The sequence below is a fragment of the Vespa velutina genome, chromosome 10 (assembly GCF_912470025.1).
Source record: "Vespa velutina chromosome 10, iVesVel2.1, whole genome shotgun sequence".
NCBI lineage: Eukaryota > Metazoa > Arthropoda > Insecta > Hymenoptera > Vespidae > Vespa > Vespa velutina.
Genome location: NC_062197.1, coordinates 7,520,349 through 7,528,422, shown reverse-complemented (window position 1 = coordinate 7,528,422; position 8,074 = coordinate 7,520,349). Strand labels below are relative to the sequence as shown.

Here is an 8,074-nt window from a genome sequence, read left to right as displayed (position 1 = left end):
CTTAGATTATAAATGTTTATTCAAGCGAGGACGCATTAAAAGGATATTTATCTTCGACATTTTTGTCGATTTGAATCAGTGGACGTTAACAAAAGTGCATTTGATTACGACGCGAACGATTTCAAAGATTCTCATGGACGTATTCGTTAGAGAAAAAAAAAAAATAAATAAATATTCCAAAGTCATTAAGATTCATCGCGTGAAGGATTATATCGTCTTTCAGTAGATAATCTACTTATACCAAAGAAAAGTCTTCTAACCTAATACAGCTCGAAAATGGAGATATCCGATTCTTTTCCGTAAGGCGAACTTCTAACGGATTCCGAAAAATTTTCACCAAACGAGAAAAGCTCGAATCGTCGAGTTTCAACTTTTTTAACGTAAATATCCCAACCACGCGAAGTCCAGTGGAAAACTCGAGTTTCTCGTGTATTATTAACGATGAAACTTTTGTTGAAAATTTTATTTCTCTTTCCACCTTTGATCCATCTACTGGATCTATTCTGTACTTTCGTATCTTGAGCTGCTTTTAATTTTTCGAAAAAGCATGATAAAGGTTATTTACAACGAAATTTTAAAAACATTAAATGAATATGGAAAAAGCTCAAAGATATGTATTTATAACAAAACTAAAGCTTTTTAAAGAAATTCTTTTTCGATCGATTTACCATACGAATTTCTACGATTTGTTTATTCTTCCTTCGTCGATGATACTACAAAAGGAACGAAAATAAAAATAAAAACAATAAATGACATAAAAATAAAACGATCAATTAAAAGAACACGAAAGAGAATATCTATCGATATTTTTCTATATTGAATTTAATTTTCGATATATATTGATAAGTCAATGACAATGAGAATATTATCATGTTTATCATCATAGATTTAAACAATATGATAGATCCAATAGTATGAATACGATCCATTATTTATCTTTCCTCTATGTTTTGTTTATCTCAGCAGTAGAAATTAGATCGTAGTAGAGTGAATATCGGAGTCTACCTCTGGAGTAAATGTGAGTTTTATTTTTCTTTCTCTTCAATATATATGTATCAATATATTGTATATCTACTTACTTTGTATCAATCAATGTATTATTACGTATATATATATATATATATATATATATATATATATATATTTGTGTGTTCTCTTTTGATTAAAATATATATTGATCAAGATTAATGTTTATTGAAAACATACTTTCTAAAGAATTGAAGAATAGATATATAAGTATATACCGACAGTGAGTAAGTAAAACGAAAAAAAAAGAAAGAAAGAAAAAAAACAGGAAAAGAAGAACAAAAAGAAATAATCTTCCTTTTAGAAAGTAAACCGACGAAGGCGAAGGTTATCGCGATGGAGATGTTAATAAAACACATTGAAATAACGGATAATTAGCGCAAGGTAGCAAGAGTATAATGCAGAAGTAAGTAAGGTAGATATCGTTAGAACGATGCAATAATCATAACGGGGGAGCATTGTAATTACAGTGCTTGTAATTACGAAAACGGAATAAGGAGTTTCGGATGCAACGAAGAAACTTCTTATCGTCACTTTTGTGCTCGTTTTCTCGTTAATGCTCATCGTCGTCTTCGTGACCACGTTAACTTCTACCATCGACATTTTCCTTTAGTTACTTCTAATGCTCCTTTCTAAGTGCAGTTTACATCTCCTTTACGTCAGATAAATACGAAAATTTATAAAGCGTTAATCTTTGATTGAAAGCTTCAATGTTTCACAGCTGTCATTGTACCATAATTAGTCATTAATCTCTGGCAATGGACCGACAAAGCTGCGAGCGTAACGAACGAGATTCGAGAACGAGCCTCACATGGCGATATGCCGAAGGAGGTTGAGGAAAACGGGGTGGAGAGGAGGAGAACGTTAGTCGCACAATGTATCTAGTCGGGCATTTGCCCAACACCCGAACATTATCGGTTCCGGTTGCATCCGGCCGCTCGTATTTCCCTCGGGGGATGAAATGTCCTTCGAGCTACGATAATTCAACTCCTCACCCGAATACGCGAGACTTACCGTCCTATTATTTCCATGAACGCTTTCATCGTCGCTCTTGACGTCTAACATCTTCCTTCTCCCTTCTATCATCTTGATGTTATTAATTTTTTATTTCTTTTGTATCCTTCGTGCATGTATATTTATAACGATATATAAAAATTAGCTTAGCTTTCGAATATTATACCGAACGTTTCTTTTACTCGATTTTGATCGTTAACTGGTAAAAAATATGTCCTTCGTCATCTTTAAATCACAGTGAATGATTTTGTATGTCAAAAATTTTTAGTACAACACGGATATTATTCAATATCACATTCGAATTACATCGAAAATTATTAGAATACATAGCAAAAACGAATAAATTTATCGAATAAATTTCCTTTGTTATTTAGCCATTATTTATTATATATGTTCGACATTTCTCGGAAGAAAATTTCAGTAGAAAATATGCAAAGATATTTTCTATGATTACGTATAATCCATATCTCAATTGAATTTCCAATAAAAATCTTAATTTACTTTTTTATATAACAGATTATTTTATATAACTTTATATGATATTCATTTTTCCGATTCGTCTTAAATTATACGATCATATTTATTACTTTTTATTATTATATATACTGAGGCATTTACAAACGATAGTGTGACAAAAAATATATTAAATAAAAACTCATCAATCGCTCGATCGCATGAACGAATTAAAAAAATAAAAGTTATATAAAAAAAGAAAAGTATTTCTTCAATAAGAAATCGAGATCACTTATATTTTTTCTTTTTAAATGTAATAATATACACCGTATACTGGGATAATAGATTTAAGTGGAAAGAAGAAAAAATAAATATATATTTTTAAAAAGTAACTATTATAACAGAGAAGATTAGATTTAGAAAATTATTAACTCATTACTTGCTCTCTTCGCTATGCGGGAGGTGATCTATCCATACACCCACACATACACATACACATACAGATATACATACGCACGCACGCAAACACATCCATATCAGAAAAACAAATGATTCTTCATTATCACAATGCCACTCGACGTCAAACAATGCGCGACTGGACTCAAAAAAGAACGCGATCTAACTAAACATTAATAACGGAATTCCACATGTATAACATTTTCTATTTAACAGTATTATATGTGATATTGAGATAAATTTAATGCTGTAGGATCATCATTGGACAAAGATACATTTATTCAGTAACTTATTGAAAAATTCATTTTTAATGTAATTTATTAATGCTTAATTTACATACGCGTAATTTAATAGCCACTGTTATTCAGGAATACTTTGTTACTGAATATAAACATTAAATTATATTCTTAAAAAGTTATTAAACAAATGTATATTCATCCTACATTATTGAATTTTTATTAATGCGATCTACAATACCGCGTAAATAAAGTTATATGAAAAACTAAAAAAGGTGACCTCGATTTTTCATTGATAAAAATAATTTTTTTTGCAACTTTTATTTTTGTTGTAATTCATTGACGATCAAGTATCGATAACTTTTTATTTTAGACATTTTTTTGTCGCATTATCGGAAGTGACGAAAAAATCATAACGAATATTACGCTATTTGTTCAAAGAGCTATGCAAATATAAATGTTTTTCTATATATGTCTACATATATTTCCTCCACTTTAAAATTGCAGTGACTATCGGGATTATTGATGTGATGCGACGTCATATTGCGAAAAAAGCTAGAGAATGTGAAGCAACCTAAAGAAAAGATACGCGAGAGTATGAAAATCGTTAATGTAAAGTCGTCGATGCTTTTCTTTCTCATCATAAGAAGATCCATTACATATATTTCAGCTTTGACATCGATCGAATGAATTCATTTCGAATGAAGAAATGAATTTTCTCTATCAAAAATCAATTTATAGATTCGCTTGGAATATTTTCAATACCAAAATTTATATGTTTCATTCTTTACTTGTCCTCCATCTTTTAGCATTATTTATATTGTCAATTGCTATGATGTATTACTAATATTTCTAAACACAATAAATAACGTAATAAAATGAATAAATTTTATTTTGCAGAAAAAGTGACAAACATTCTATACAATATATAATCTTTGGATTGACAATATTGTTTTATTCAATATCATATTTTCTCCCTCCCCCTTCTCCCGTAGCAGTTGCCTGAGAAAATGTTTGTTGTTCGGCTCGTGCGATATCAAGGATAGTATGTGTACAAACGATACGATCGGTATGGATCAAGCTGAAACAATGGTCTATTTGCTTGGTTCAATCTTCTTGATTCTGGTGCGTGCATCTTATATAAGGGGTGGCGCCGATAGAATCGACGAGCTTCTCTAAAGATACAATAGATAGTTGCTTTACTAATTACGTCGAAATCGTCGAGAAAATTCTAAAGACCGAAACTTTAAGAACATCTGCTGACGTGATTTATTCCATATCGCATAAAGATACCGAAATTGCGTGATAGCAGTGATTAATTATATTCTCTCATCTCTTCCTATATATATATATATATATATATATATATATATCACGCGAGCAAAAAATATCATTGTCAAAGTAATTAATTATTCTTGAAAATAATACAAAATAACATACGATCGACGAAAATATTAAATATGGACAAAGATCGAAGAAATGATATATCCAAACGATCGTAATTACTTTATTTCTTAGATTTCAATAATCTGATTTAAAGTTAGGGTTCATTGAACATTCTGAAATTCGAGGGAAGACAGAACAAAGTACGAAGATGTTCGAACGATCGGTAAACTTTACATAAAGCTCCATTGGATGAAAACCAAGTCTCGTTTGAATGGTCTTTCCTGAAGTTCATTGCAACTGCGAATGACATTTCGTCAGTGGCTTGTTTATTCGGTTACCTTACGAATTTACGGTTTCGTTCTTAATTAAATCGAAAGACTGACGATAAGAAAATAAAAGTAAAAAATACAATTCCAAATTTGTTTTCGAGCTCGTTCGTAAAACAAAACAAAGAAAAGAAAGAAGAATTATTCAATTTGAAAATTAGCAATGTCAAGCAACGAATTTACTACGCTCGACTTTAGTATACGGCGCGACGTTTCAAAATAACGAAATATTTTTAGTTATAGAATACGCTTTGAACAAAATGGATAGATGGGAATTCTTTTTCAAGCAAAAATAGGAGGCTATTCGTCGACGGAACCAACGGGCGTACAAAACGATGGGCCTTCGTAAATCACAGCGACAATGTACTTTGTTAACTTAACAAATTGGTCGATGGAAGTAACGTCATGCTTCCTCATTCTCTTCGAGATATAAAAGATGATTAAATGTTCGAAAGACGACAGATAGGTAACCGAAAGTTTTCTATAATCGACTACAACGATTTTTGATTATAAAGTTTTATCGACGATCGTTCAACGATATCGACAGCCATCTTCGAGAAAAAAAGTGTGAAGAAAAAAAAATAAGATAGATTCCTTATAATGGGACAGGAAAAGTAGCAAAAGTATTCGCATTTGGAGAAATCGATGCGGAACCCTCCGATCTCTAAGGACCGACCTTCGTCTTTTGAAACGACCTAAACTCGGACGGCAACACCCAGTATTCGTGACTTCATCTTTCTTTATCTAGTCACGACACTCGATTTCAATAACGATTTGCGTTTAGGTGTCTCCAAGGGAAAGAATTGTCGCGATTTACTTTGGAACGTTCTCTTGAAAGGAAAAGGAGAGAATCGTCTACTCTTCAGTCCTTTTCGATTCTCCTTTTTTCTTTCTTTTTCTTTTTTCGAAGTTTTATTCATATCAAAAAAAGAAAAAAGAAAATAGAATTTTTTTCATAGAACACCTTCGCAATTTATTATTCTTACCTTTTTCATAATATAATAATTAATAAACTTGATATTTAAACAAGTTATAAATAGATGCAAAAAATGCAGTAGCTTTGAAGAGCTTACCGAGATTTTCCACGAGATACATACGTCTCGAATTTTTCAATTTACTCGTCTTTGGATGATTCGATTCTACAATAGAGAGAAGTATGTCACATATGTATGTATATAAAGAAGTTCTTTTGTCATGTTCGAGAAGAATAGTAGTAAAGCTTTTCAACGTGGGAATCTTTATCGAGTCTTTGGAATCTCAATAAATTCGATTCCATTCTCGTACTACTCTCAATCGTTTACAATTCAATCCTTGTAACACAATTCTGTGAATTAGCTTTATTCATGGAAAAATATTTATCCTTGGAGTTGTATTAATGATCGTATAAAAGAAATATCTTATATAAATGTTATATGTTCGATAAATGTTTAATTGTCAAAAAAGAAAAAAAAAAAGAAAAAAAAGTTGTTTGAATGTATTTTGTTATTTAAATATAAATCGATTGTAAAAAAAGAAGATCGATCATGTTCCTAAAAATATTGTAACATATACATAATTAACAAATAAATGATTGGAATAAAATGGCATTTGATCGTACCTAAGGGTAAGCTGAAATCTCGATAAACTAGAAACGCGTATATCCCTATTCGAATCTTAATGCGAATTCGAAGATAAGTGCCGATACGTGGGACGAAGCATATTCCTATCGTGCGTCGAATATGAGAGAAGAAAAGATAAAAAAAGAACGAACGCGAGAGAGAAATACAGATTCCTAGTTCTATCTCTAGGGAATCGATTTAACGGTTACGTCTTTCGTTCGATTCAACGTTTAGTGCGAACAACGGAGTTACCGTAGGCTTTCATTTGATAATAGTCGTGAAAAACTTTTATCATTTTCTTTCGAGTATATAATTATTATTACAATGTATCTTATCTCGTTAATGGTTATATCTGAGAAGATAATTAAGGGATTTGTTATGCCGATAAATACAGATATGTGCGAGTAATGCATCGTTTTGAGAAATGCTTACCCAGTTTGATTTATAGCCACTCATATGCGACTATTATAATTAGATATACATAGTAGCAATGTAAAGGTGATTTATCGTATAATTATACAATGGATGTACGTATGTATGATGTCACGAACAGTCGTATCATTCTATATCAATGTGTCCTATAATATATATATATATATATATATATATATATATATTATATATTTGATTGATATAATTTTATATATATGTATGTCATCTGGTATTCTTCTAAACAAGATCTTTATATTTTACGATAAGAAGATATTTATATTCGAAAAATAAGTAACAAGTAGAATACCGATAAGTTTATCTCTTAGAAAGTTGATTAATTAATTTCATTTAATTATCGTTCGAAGCGATACCAACGAAGAACGAAGATTGATTCGTTCTTTCGGTGAATTAACTCTTAAGAAAGTTTTACCTCTGAAGAAGATGAAGTTTCGTTTTTCACGAAGGAACTTATCCAAACCCCTAATCAAGAACATAACATAATTTCAGTTATCGTCGTATCAATTAAATTTCATTCGGATAAGTTTCATTTTATATTACTCTTATCAAATGAACTTGATTACGATTGGCTAGAAACTACGAGTAATAACCTTCGAATAACTAGCTCCATTTTGAAATGAAAACGAATAAAAGTAGTTATCAGAAAGAAATTATATTTCGTGATGTCATAATATCGGAATAATTAACAAGGATGAAAATTGTGGAATAAATATGTTATGAATCCAATTGTGGTATTAAATAATTATGGTATTGAATAATATTTATTGATTATGAACAAATATTTATTTTAATAAGACAAACTTGTAACGATAATACAGACTTGTAATGATGCACGATGAACTTGTAGAAAAAAATTCGCAAAAATATATTTATTAAAATAAAAATCATTTTATTTAATAATCTTTCATAGCCTTCAGTTCTGAAAGTTTCTTCGCTTTTCCTTCAACGATAGTAACTCCTTAAACGACGCAATTTCTTAAGCGAAAAGCATGACACCAGGTACGGTAATTATTCGAATTTAATTAAAACTGGTTCTCCATCTACTTGTGCAATGGTAAAATCATTAATTGAAGTTAAAGGAAGATGGTAATGTAGCATTATATATACATATATATATATAAAAGTGTGT

The 8,074-nt window shown here is 30.4% G+C and overlaps 1 protein-coding gene across 19 annotated transcripts in view; it reads left to right on the top strand.

Moving 5' to 3' along the window:
• The window catches only part of LOC124952009 (glutamate receptor ionotropic, kainate 2), an 82,817-nt gene that overhangs the window by 36,725 nt on the left and 38,018 nt on the right, over window positions 1-8,074 (top strand). The gene's annotated exons all lie outside the window — the stretch shown is intronic.